The 13,354-nt window shown below is 36.5% G+C and overlaps 1 protein-coding gene across 1 annotated transcript in view; it reads left to right on the top strand.

Moving 5' to 3' along the window:
* The window catches only part of PRR16 (proline rich 16), a 273,307-nt gene extending 263,291 nt beyond the window's left edge, over window positions 1-10,016 (top strand). The window contains exon 4 of the transcript XR_002773192.1: window positions 9,340-10,016. The gene's annotated coding sequence lies outside the window, so the exon portion shown is untranslated. The remainder of the gene's footprint in view (window positions 1-9,339) is intronic.
* The last annotated feature ends 3,338 nt before the right edge of the window (window positions 10,017-13,354 follow it).

Raw genomic sequence — 13,354 nt, 5'->3', positions numbered from 1 at the left:
GGAACGTGATTTTGAGCCCCAGAATTTAAAACCATCACATCATATTTACCACTGTATTTAGCATTTGTCAACGTTTACTAATTATCAATTCATACAAAAAGTTCAGCATTAACCCATGACTAGGGAAATACTACAGGGCTGCACAAAATTTAAAGATACAAACAAATAAGTTTAATTAATTTTGCATATATCCTAGGAAAGGAGTATGGTGTATATTATTAGAATTTATACTTAATCACAAGAAATTGTTTTGGTCTTGACTAATTAAAGATTTCTTTATGCCCCTAGAAAGCAGTAGAAAAGGATTTCTAGAAAGTATTCTTCAAGGCAATATCTTCACCTTGGAATCTAAAGGGAGGAAAAATAAACTGACTTTTTTTTCTTCAAAATTTAACCTTTTCTATGAGGGAATTTGACTTTGATATTGAATCCCACTTTATAGAGCAATAATAAAATTTAGCAAAAGTCTGCTTAAATATTCCAAATTAGGCTTGACCTAGACTTCTAAGATGTATTTTTTATTTTTGAGAGAGTCTCACTCTGTTGACTCGGGCTAGCATGCCATGGCATCAACCTAGCTCACACAAACCTCAGATTTTGGGGTTCAAGAAATCCTCCTGCCTCGGCCTTGAGTAGCTCAGACTACTGGTGCCCTCTACAACACTTGGATAATTTTTTTTCTATTTTTAGTAGAGATGGGGTCTCACTCTTGCTCAGGCTGGTCTTAAACTCCTGAACTCAAGCAATCCACACACCTCAGCCTCCCAGAGTGCTAGAATTACAAGCATGACCCACAGTGCCCAACCTACAATGCCCAGACTACTTTTTAGTATTTTTTTTACACTATACATATTGAAATAATTACAGGATTATTATTAATATCTGAAAAAGTTACCACATCATAGTAACCTTAAAGGTACCCTTCATAAAACACACTTTCCATCATGATTAAAATTTACATCACCATATTGATTTCATCTGAATTAAATTAATTGGCAAACTAACTGACAAGTAGCCTTTTTCAAATTAATAATATCCTGAGCATATCACCAGATCAGAAAAGATATTTTCTCCTCCTTTTCGAAGTTAATGGCTCAGGCTCCCCAAATGAAAGATTAACAAGAGAAGAGCATACAAATTTATTTCATATAAGTTTTACTTGGTGTGAGAGCATTCGTAAGGAATGAAGGACCTGAAGGAATGGGTCAACTTATGTGTTTTTTAGGCGCGATTTGGTGGAGAGATGGATACTTATGAAAAATTAGGATAGGAATAAAAAATGTACAAGTGGATGATAATAATGGACAGGAACCGTAGCAGAGCCTGTTTGTTAAGATTCTTCTGTGTGCTCCTTTGTCTTCAGAAATGTGTTGTCTGGGTATAGAAAGGGCACCTGTTTCTTAGGGATTTTATGACTTGTCTCAGGGGAGAAGGAGGGGGAAGGTCAGAGACACCTGTTTGCTTCTGTGACATTGTCGAGTTTCCTCAGCTTAAAATGTTCCGTATGCCAAGGTGCCATATTTTGGGGTGTCATGTTCTCATGAATATGTAGAAAGAAGACACACAGTTTCAGATAGTAATAATAATACAATAGTTGGTTGCAGTGTAAATACAGGTGTTTCATAGACAACGTGAAATATCTTCTATATCTTCATTTATATCTATTGCTGATTTTCTTACAAAATTTTACCCTATTCATTTTTCAAATAATTTTATATTGTAGTTGGCCTTTACAAATTAAGTCCTTATTTAGAAGACAAAATTCACAGAAATGGGTGAAAGAATCCATTTAAAAGTATATATATAAAAGCATCAAAATTTAAAAAATTGGGCATTAGTAACTTAAAGCCAGAAGGGAATAAAAATATTGGTTTGTATATAAGTCTTTTAAGGCGTTCTTAGAACCTAGCTACCTTTACGTTACTGCTTATCTTTTATGCACATTTTTCTCCTGTAGTTACTTTTGACACAATAAAGCACAGTGTCAGGCTAAGCTGAACATGTGGTTGGTGTTGTTTTGGATTTCAGTGTAAGGGCTTGGAGAGGGACAAATGAAATAGTGTATCTGGGACAGACTTGCAGGCCACCATGCCTGGAAGCAAACCCCCTGCAGTCCCCTACACTTGGTCATTGTGCTCCACATTCACTGTCTTGATATTATAATAGATTTATCTTTGAATTTGCATTGGAAGTGAAGCCTGGTGGGACAGGAGAGTGTGCTAAGACGCTGTCCCTCCCCTCAGGCATCATTCCAGATTTCCTGGGATGAGTTTCTGGCCACCAACTTCCCTCCCACACCCAGAGACCACTGCCTCTGTCTCAGTGGGAACCACAGCACTGATATTCATCTGATATCCTCGGAGTTGGAGGGCTGGCCCCCAAACAGCATGGGGTCTGAACTCACATTGTAAGCATCCCTGTGTCAGATGGAGCAAGGCATTAGATAGCAAATGAAAACCCAAGAGACTGGATACTAAAGGCTAAACTTTTCTCCTGCTGTTTGAATGTAGCAGAAGGACCCTGCATTTTATTTATTTAGTGAGCCTTCCAAATTTTGTAGCTGGCCCTAATGATTTGAACCTACTGTTACTCAGTGTACTGGTCTGATGCACCAGTTCAGATGAGAAAGGCAATTCTGTGATGCGTGGTGTTTCAGGATATTGGATACTTATTTTTTAGAAAATGACCATCTAATCTGACATGAACTTATCTCTACACCGTTTCTTTGTCAGACAAATACATACGTACTAAATATCCTCAGCGTGACAAGCGTTAACTCAGAGTTCTTTCAGTGTGTACAGACTTCTTAGCATAAACACTGCTCCCAGATTCAGGAGAGCAGGACCAGCCAGCAGATAATCACATGTGCCCTTTCGAAAACATCATAGATAATTTACAAGAAATTATTTGCATTAACTTAGAACATGAAGCTAGAATCAGCAATATCGTTTCCCTCATGTTAATATAATCATTTTCAAGGTGATTTTCTCAATATTCATAATTGGTGAAGCATGAAATGAAATGTTTTTCTCAAGTAGGTAGATAATTTAATAGAACTTAAAGATTACAATAAAGTACCTCTCTATAATTAGCATTTCATAATTTAATCATGTGTTGAATTCTACGTAGATGTAAATAACAGAAACAATTAAATTTCTTGCAATTTCAAACTGATATGTGAACTGAATGTGGAACATAACTGCACAGGTGAAAGGAGACAGCACATAAAGTTTAAAAAACACACCAAGGTCTTTTAAATCTGTCTCTCTACAATTCTTCCCCTGCTTTTTTTTTTAGTTTGTAGATTTTGCCTTATCTATCTTTTGAGATCTAGTTTGAATATTACTTCTAGCATTGAAAGCTTTTTGAAATTTTTTTCCAGGTTTCTAGGAAACTCTTGCTCTATACCTTCCAAGGTAGCACTTTTTACAGTTTTTTAATTCTTCCTAAAATAATGATATCGAATCTCTTATTCAAAATTTTGTTTCTTATAAGACACCCTTGTCAGGGGCGCGTCAGTGGCCCCGTCCTCAGGATGCTTAGGTGTTGTGTGTGCAGAGCAGTCACGGAATTGCAGGTGCTACACGTTCTCTCCCTGCTCCCCGTCTTGACCACCCTCTGCACATCACAGAGTGGGAAACCAATCATATTTTGATAAATGCATAGATAAAAACAATTTCCATGTATAAACGTGGGCTCATCTGAAAAATCAATCTCACATGACCATAGTAGGCTACCTTTGACAATGACTTCTTTAGAGGAATGTTAACAGCCCATAACTAAAGACCATGATGAGTTAGTACACTCTGAGACAGACAAGGTTAGGGTCCCCCATAATGAGTTAGCACACTCTGAGACAGACTGGGTTAGGGTCCCCATGATGAGTTAGTGCACTCTGAGACAGACTGGGTTAGGGTGAGGTCTAGGAGAATGGAGGTCTTCTCAAGGAGACCACAAGGATACACCTGTAAAGTCCTCTCCACGCAGACTCAGCTTTTAGGAATTTGTAGACTTGACTTCCTGGAACCTGGAAATTTTCACTTCTGTGAAATCCTAAGGTTCTGTGGGGGCTGGAACAATATCTCCCACTTGATTCTAACTGACCAATGAGAAAGGTAACTGTTGGTTGGAACTTTTTGACTGGAGATAAAAAAGGAAAGACCAAGCCAGTTGGACAGTGTGGCCATTTCGAATCCTTCTATGCTGTAAGCTCTGCTGGTTGGTGAATAAAACCCTTCCTCTTATGAACGTGGTGCTTGGGTGCTCTTTCTCTCCACTGGGCCTCAGCTTCCTGCAACATATGTATCTCAAGACTTTCATAATGACCCACGTACAAGATGACACTGCACTCAAGAAAGCTCGTGAAGATTTACAGTCATTTGCAGTCCTCCCAAACCAGACACAGTTGACCACCCAGGGTTTATTTTCTTATAAGCAATATTGCCTAGTAAGATGGTTGATTCTCAGCTTTAGGTTTCCATGGAAATAGAGCTTGAAAGTTAGTGCCTTTTCTATGAAAAGAAGAATGGGTTTTTTTCCCCTTTATTTACATTAAGAAACACAAATATTTAAGAATATAGAACAAAAGAGATCATATTATCTGACTCATAAAGCAATAAAATTCCAAATATACATTTAACTCAAGAAACCAAAAAAAAAAAAAAAAAGGTAAGAAATACTAATAAAAATAAAAACGTAATAAAAACTAGCTTCATTGTTTTCTTTCTTGGGGATGACTCACCATTCCTTAGGTTCTTTCTCTCTTTCCCACCATCTTTACCTCATTCATTCTCTGTTCTCTTCTCTCTCTCTCTTTTTATCCCCTCCCCACTCTCTTCCTCTCTTTAATATAAGATAAACTTATATCCTAAAAAAAATTACCTTTATTTTGAAAAAGAATGTCAGTTTTCTTTTTTGCATAGAAGATTAAGAAGAAATGTAATAAGAAGTAAATGAGTAACTATAGAAATCAGAAACACAGATATGTAAGGAATTTATATGTGTCAATGTAAATAAAATAGTTTATCTTATAGAAAGGTATAAATTACTAAATTTGTTTTAAGAAACATTTAATCCCCCCCCCTTTTTTTTTTGGCAGTTTTTGGCAGGGGCTGGGTTTGAACCCACCACTTCCGGCATATAGGGCTGGCTCCCTACTCCTCTGAGCCACAGGCACCTCCCCCAGAAACATTTAAATGTTAAACATTTTAATAACCAATATCAACAGAAGGGAATGAAAGGCAATCAAAGCTTTCCCACAAATATAAGACAGCGCTTTAAGAATATATCACTGTCACTGTCCAACATTGAATTAGAGAAACTAAATGATGAAATAAGACATAGGTTAAAAAAAAAAAACCTAAGATGTAAATTTTTAAAAGGAATGATTAAAGTCTCAATATTTATAGAAAATACGATTGTTAATCTAGGTAATAAAAAAATCAATAAAAGCCTATTAGAACCAATAAAAAGAATGATTAAATTTGATATGAAAGTATTTTTAAAATATCAAAATCCATATAAATATACAATTTTTCACATGATATTTAGCTCTGTTGCTATATTTGACATTTTTAAATCATATTGCCCTTAATCAATAGAAATGCTCTCAGTCATTTAAAATGTTCCTTACATAAATTGACATATAATGACTCAAAGCCTAAAAATTAATATTATTCATATATTGCATATCACATATGTACATGAAACATTATAAGAATAAAAAAAAAAGACTCTTGAAGTACTTAAAAAATTTGACCTCTTCCATTCAAAAAATAAATAAACCTTAATTGGTTTTAAGCCAATCCATTTTGAATAGAATGTAGCAATTAAACCATTTATCTAAAGAATGTGGGTTAGAAAGCATTTCCATTCAAGGCACTTCAATATGTTTTTGGTTATACAAAATCTTGCTGTATGTGTTTAATTCATTTGTTATTATTTCAATGCACAGTGAACTTATTCAATTTGTACAACAGTGATGGTATATTATGTCTCCATATTTGAAGAAATATACAAAATAAAGAATGTGAAGTTAAAATTTTGTGTTTAAAATCTATAATAAGGGACACTCATGAAATTATTAAATTGGCAAATTATACATGAAAAGTTATTTGAGGCTTTTCTTTAGAGGGCCTGAAGTTAATGGATCAAATGTGCATATTTGCATTTAACTCAAGAAACCAAAAAAAAAAAAAAAGAGGTAAGTAATACTAATAAAAATCACAACTTAATAAAGTTAAATTTATTTTTAAAAATTTAAATTATTTAGAACAGTGCTAATACTATCCAGAAAGGGGATAGATATTGGTAATGAATCTCCAAAGCCCAGTGAGATTTAAATGCATTTATTTTTATTTTTTTTAATTAAATCATAGCTATGTAGGTTCAGCACCCATAGCACAGTGGTTACAGCACCAGCCACATGCACCGAACATGGGGCGGTTTGAGCCCAGCCTGGGTCAGCTAAACAGCAATGACAACTCCAACAAAAAAAATAGCTGGGCATTGTGGTGGGCACCTATTGTCCCAGCTACTTGGGAGGCTGAGGTCAGAGAATCACTTAAGCTCAAAAGAGTTTAGGTTGCTGTGAGCTGTGACACCAGGCACTCTACCAAGGGTGACACAGGGAGACTCTGTCTCAAAAAAAAAAAAAAAAAAAAAAAATGGGGCAGTGCCTGTGGCTCAAAGGAGTAAGGTGACAGCACCATATGCTGGAGGTGGCAGGTTCAAACCCAGCCTCTGCCAAAAACTGCAAAAACAAATAAACAAAAAATGCAGTTTTTATTACTCAATGTTAGAGTCCAATAAGTATATAAAAACTTCTGCTTCTGATGTATTGCCGCAGAGGCTGAATGATGAATTATCGGTGTCCATGAGATACCTAAAAACATTGGTGGAACAGAAAAAGCCTCATAGTAATGTTGGGTGTTATCTTGACTAGGTGGTGATTGAATAAATCTTTTCCTAATTTAATATGGAGGAATTGGTAGTTTCTCTTTCTTCAGTTTGCCATTAAGGAAGTATCTGTACCTGCAGTGATTCTTTACTGCTTCCAGCTGGTGTCTCTGCCGTTCCTTCCCTCTTCCCCCCAGTCATACTTTCCACACTTCCTCTAGCCTGTCTCCTCATCAGAATTCTTCAACATTTCCCACCACCATTTGGGGAAAACTATAATTTTGTTTACATAGTATAAAAGGATAACATGCCCTCTGCCCAGTATTTCAGAAACTTCTGTCTCCTCTCTCTTTAAATTTTATGCTGCACAATATTGAAGGTCCTGCATCCTCCCTTATTTCTATGCTTTTGCCCATCCTCGCTCCTGTCTGAAACACCCTTATTTCGTAACTAGAAACAATGTATTATTTATGACAATTCCAACCCATTCTTTTAGTCTCAATTCAAATGCAGGCTTACCACTCCTGTGTTGATTTTTATTCCGTATATACCAATATTATGGCACAAATCTTTTACTAGGAATGTTTGCATGCCTTTTACCTTTGAATCCTAATTTCTAGGGATGGCAGGAGACTAGTTTCTTGAATTCATGGCTCCTGGACCAGTCTCTGGATAGTTAGTGATGGATAAATGTTTTTGAATAAGTAAATAAATCAATGATAGATTTATTTAACAGTTTTAATACCTGGAACAATTATAAAGATTGCTAAAGACTTCCAGGTTGCAGAGACATAAGCACACAATTGGTACACTTAATTATCTTTGGTCTAAGTGTATATGAATTCTGTACTTATGTATTTGTACAAAGTCACCTTTGTCTGTTTTTCATGTTGTTTTTGATAGTAAAACCAAAATATTAATTATTGCAGGACTCTTGTTTCTACATTAGTAACAGCCTGAGTGCTAGTTTCCTTTTCATATATAGGGACTTTATTACCAGATAAAACAAAATGGCACAAATTGGCAGCACCGGCAATGCAAACAGGATTACAGGACTATCAGGGCCTTTCAGTCCAGCCTTCTTCACTTCTCTGTACAGACATGCCCTTGCCTCTTCCTGAGCAACTCCCTGATGAAAGACCATCTTGCACTCCTTCTGTATCTTTCAGAGAACACCTTTGATGTTTTACGATATGATGACCCAGAGTAATATTCTCATATTGACCCATATTGACTTACTGTGTTGGATGATTTTTCTAGTTTTGAACTTGCAATTAAGAGTTATTTACTTCTTTTCCTTTTTTATTATTTATTAATTATTTAGTACTAAGGCATTGCTGCAGGGGTTGGGTAACATGATGAAAAGGATCACTTAAACTTACTATAATAATAACTAAAGGTTTTAGCCCAGAAGGACTAAATGTTACCCTGCGGTCTGTGTGTCAATACCGGAGAAGCCAGCGTGTTCTTTGGGGGTCGCCTAACTGCGAGTGAAAGGGTTAAAACAGGACGTTCTCACATGGACTTTTAAGGTTAAACAAATTCGCTTACAGGCATTTGTCTCTCACTTTTCTAATCATTTGTTAATTATGGTACCAGGTTTATTTTTACAACTTTCTGAGCCTATTGTTTGGAGTCATTATAAATATAAACATTATCAATTACATCCTTAAATAGGCCAGAGGCACCCTCCCCATTGAGGGCCATCAAACATATTTGATGTTGAGTGGGCACAGTCAGAATTTGGGGCTAGACTTCATTTCTTTTAGTTGCCCAAAATACATATATTCATTAATTAGAAATGTGGATATAAGCCTTTTTAGGGTGCTAAATTAAAAGTATTGAAGATATTCATAAAGAAAAGATAGGTTAAATCTTTGGTAGCTGATGCATCAAAAAAAGGCTTGCTCTGACAATCTGGCGTCTATGTGTAAACTCTATAGATGGCAATGAAAGGCTGCGTTATTATTATATTACAAAGTGTTGGAAACCCTTTCGTTGGTTTTTGTTTTAGATGTAGCCTCTACTTTAATGAAAAAGAATTTCTTAACTATTTTTGAGGGTGATATATGTAAAAAAGGTTATTGTAGGCAGATTTAAGAAATATCTTGAGAAGTTGACACATTTACATGTGGACAAATTTATCTCAATTTCGCAAAACCGTTAAAGATAAGAGAAGATCTTTTAATTTAAATATGAACATGCCACTGTACTACTAAATTTTGATGCCTGTGTTATAGAATGTTTTCATAATAGAAATTTCTATGGCATATCTGTTTAAAGTATGTTTAGACAACTGAGCTAAATGTTTGATAATTCATATGATTTAGACTTCTGTGTACTGTTAATAAATGATTGCCTCGTTTATAATAATTTTCATGTGTTGTGTTAAACTATACTGACTGCTTAAACTGATTGTGTTTTATTTTTCTCCTCCGACAGCTTCTTCAGGTTGGAAGGAATACCTTTATTTGGAGGCATGTACATTTGATGTTCTCAGTTCCAATTCATCAGTACGACTTCGGGAGGCAGATCTAATTTTAAAGTAACCTGAGCGTCTCAGAGCAGCAAATCCGTCATGTCTGGAGCATTGGGATCACTGGCCCTGCCGACATGGATACCGTCTGCCTCTAGTCTGACAGCAGAGCCTTGGGGGTGGGTGGGGGCAAGCCACAGCCTTAAATCTTTTTACTCCAAAATCACTAAGAAGTCAAAACACATACAACAAAGGGACTAACTTAGAAACCAACCAAAAAACAAACAACAAACCAAACTCATGTTATTTTACTATGGAACTAAATTACTCCTAGATGTGTGACCAAATAACTTAAGATTCAGCACTTAAGCTAATAAACTATAAAACTGATTTATCATGTGGGAAGGTGAAAGCACAGAGATTGGAGATATCTCCAGCCAAAATTATACATCATTGAAAAATATATAGACAGAAAGAAAATTGAACAGAGGAGCATCACAGCAACAGACAGGACTAGGACAGAGGTTGCTGTGTGTAGAGAGAGAATGTTTGCCATCTTATGTACACCTTCAAAGCCATAATGAAATAACAGCATTGTTGTCAATTGTTTGAAAACATTTTGCTTTCTTTCTTTCTTTTTTTTTTTGAGACAGAGTCTCACTGTATTGCCCTCAGTAGAGTGCTGTGGCATCACAGCTCACAGCAACCTCCAACTCCTGGGCTCAGGCGATTTCTCTTGCCTCAGCCTCCTGAGTAGCTGGGACTACAGGCACCGGCCAGAACGCCTGGCTATTTATTTGTTTCAGTTTGGCCTTGGCCGGGCTGGGTTTGAACCTGCCACCCTTGGTATATGGGGCCAGTGCCCTACCCACTGAGCTACAGGTGCCACCCAGAAAATATTTTGCTTTCAATCCTTCACCCTATGTTGTTGAAAGAGGAGGAAATCAGTTCTTACTGATCCCTTCTCAGCACACTGCTCATGTTTGCACTGTCCCTTCCATTCAGGGTAATGATGTGTCCTTGTATTTGCACAGATGGTCACAGGAGTTTTGAGACCACAACAAGCAGTTTCTTGCAGGGATCTAAAAAAAAAAAAAAAGTTAAGAATCCTCGAGAAATTGATTTCTCTTTCTTCTGTACAAATCAGTTGTCTAAGAAAAAATGGACTTGGATCAGATTAAAATACACCCACAGAATAAAAATGAAAAAGATTTAATGCAGTTGAATGAATGAAGAAAGGATCAGAAGCTTTTTGATGAAGATCGTTTTCTATCATTAGCGGCCATGAAGTCAAATTCAGTGAACTTCACTGAGCACGTGCTGGACATCTATTAGTTCTCTCAGTCAGAAAGTCATTTGTAGTTTGGATTTGACATATGATAGTTTTTTATAGCCATTTATCTATGCTTCATGAGAAAATGTACCAAACAAACAGCATTTTTCGGTTTATTTTTTTAAATAAACATGTTGTTTATATTATTTGCTTATCTGATTTGGTTTTCATTACCTGTGGGTAAACTTTTCTTGTGTTCCTTCAGAACTAAAGGAAGACTGAAATTTAAAGTAATTTTCTGGTATATAAGTATGCTTTCTGTTTCCTAAACTCTGAAAAAAAAAGCTTTTATTATCGCTGTGACTTTCTTGCCAAGGGGTATTTTACAATTACAGTTAAACTAGTAGGAATTAGTATTCACACAAGGGGCATTATTGGAAAACAGTAAATTTGGGTTCTGTGTCAGTCAGGATGTTCTGTAAATTTTGTTCCCAGAAATCTGCTTCAGAAATTGATAACTAGATAAAAAAAAAAAAACATAGGTCATTAATGATACCTAATGAGTCTTCATTATTGCCACCCAGGGGGTTTCTGAGCATGTCCATCAGTGTATATGAAAATGACTAGCCCATCAGGCTGCATCGTGAACACCTACAGAATGTTCATTCTTTAGATTCATCACCTACAGTCAGCTTGTCTGATTGTTGCTACTTCTTACTAATTATGCCGTGTGCAGTTCAACCCCGATTGATTACTTTTAACAATTTAAATAATAATTCATTAGGTTTATCCCAAAACAATAATATGAAAACAAACCTATTATATAGTTTTTGATACCTAAATTCCTTTACTCTCGACAATCGGCCTTGGTCCGTAGAGCATCTGGTAACATAACAAAGAAAACTAGTTTGTCAGGCATGATTTGAACCCCTGAAAACTAAGCCTTAGGACCTTGGAACACTCCAGGTGGGAATCGATTTGACTGTACCTTTGGGATGATGGGCATTGAAGTATTGTCACCTGGACCCAGTCAAACTATTTTAAAATCCACACTGATTGCTGCAATCTGAGGTTTATTGGAAATTGTAAATTAGAAAATCAACTTTTCCCCAAGTATTTAATACAAAGTTCATGAAGAAGAAGTGCTAAAAAGTTGTCATTCTTCATTTTGTGAATTTTCTCAACAATAAGCAGCACTATATTTGCTGCATTCTCTGGAAAATGCCTGAAAGGTTTTGCAAAGCTGTCAAATGACCAGGTCTAATCATCAGCAGGATAATTCTGGTAGCAATTTCTAAAATGGATTGGGGTGAGACTGGAGATGCCCAGACCAGATGAAGTGCCTATAATTTTCCTTGCATTTAGTTTAGTCTTTAAGTTTTGATTATATTTACTTTCTAAATCACCATCTCCTCCTGTATCTTCAAATTTTTAATTTGCTGTTTTTACAATTCAATTAATAATTCAATATCACTTTCACAAAATCTAAGCAATCATCAGTTGCCAATGAGAAGTACCACTTAATAGATTTTTTTTTTTTTTAGCTGAAAATGCCAGTGTGGGTAATATTTACGTCCTCTCTGCCTTTAGAGTGCAGGTATGTTACATTTAATGTGTAGCTCTCACCTTGCTGGCCCAAATTCACACAATTAATCAGGTTAACCTACTAGGGCAGGATGATTCCTCTTTTTGATTTACTAAGGGCCCACTATGGAACATGAACTGCACTGGGTCCTAGGAACAAAGCGATGAGGACAAAAGACCCAGATCCTGTTTTGATGGAGTTTAAAATCTACTTGGATAGAACTACATTGAACATTTCATTACACCGGTTAACAAGAAATTACAACTTTGCTAAGTTCTGTGAAAAAAAGGCTATGGTTTGTAGAGAATACCCACCCAAAGGAGCTAACCCAGAGGGCACAGCAAATTTCATGAGATCCGAGGGGTGACTTGTAGTTAAAAGGGGCAAAATCCTGTACGGAGCAGCCCAGAAGAGAAGAGAAACACACTAGTTCTGACAGTTAAGCTCAAACATACCCTGGCAGAAGTGCTACATCCCTCATTGCTCAATATCACTATGGCCACCCTCAAAGCATTCCCCTGGGAAGTGGTATACCGACACCAGAGCCTAGTCCACCCTTCAAAGAAATTTTGGAATTCTTTTTCTGGAATGAGCAGCAGAACTGTTGTCATACAGCATATAAAACACCCCCAAACAATGACAAATGTCAGCGCCACTCATCAAGGCACCACCACACATCGACATGAGCACAGCTGTGAGATGCTGATCTATCAAAGTTGTGGAACCTTACTGAGCTGTCTGTGCCGTGCTGCCAACATCAGCGCACGGTGGCCAGTTTGGGAACCGAATTGCCCAACCTTGTAAGACATCAGGAGGACTAAAAAAGGCTAAAGTGAAATAAAGAGAATAAAGAGGTTAGTGCAGGAAAAAATGATTATATAAAAGCTAAGTTTTATCTTTCTGTACCCTATATAAAAGACAGAACAAAACAAAAATTAAGCAGAGTGAAGACAATAAGTGTACAGAAATGACAGAAAAGCAGTCGACTGTTACTTAACAATGGGGATGTGTTATGAGAAACGCATTGTCCTTGTACAGACATCAAGTGCGTGTTCACTGACAACGCTGCGCTCTCCACCTCGTCTGTACAGACGTCATCTAGCGCGCGTTCACTAACGAAGCT

The sequence above is a fragment of the Otolemur garnettii genome, unplaced genomic scaffold (genome assembly GCF_000181295.1).
Source record: "Otolemur garnettii isolate 467f Iridium unplaced genomic scaffold, OtoGar3 scaffold00030, whole genome shotgun sequence".
Lineage (NCBI taxonomy): Eukaryota > Metazoa > Chordata > Mammalia > Primates > Galagidae > Otolemur > Otolemur garnettii.
This window is presented reverse-complemented; position numbering and strand designations above follow the sequence as displayed.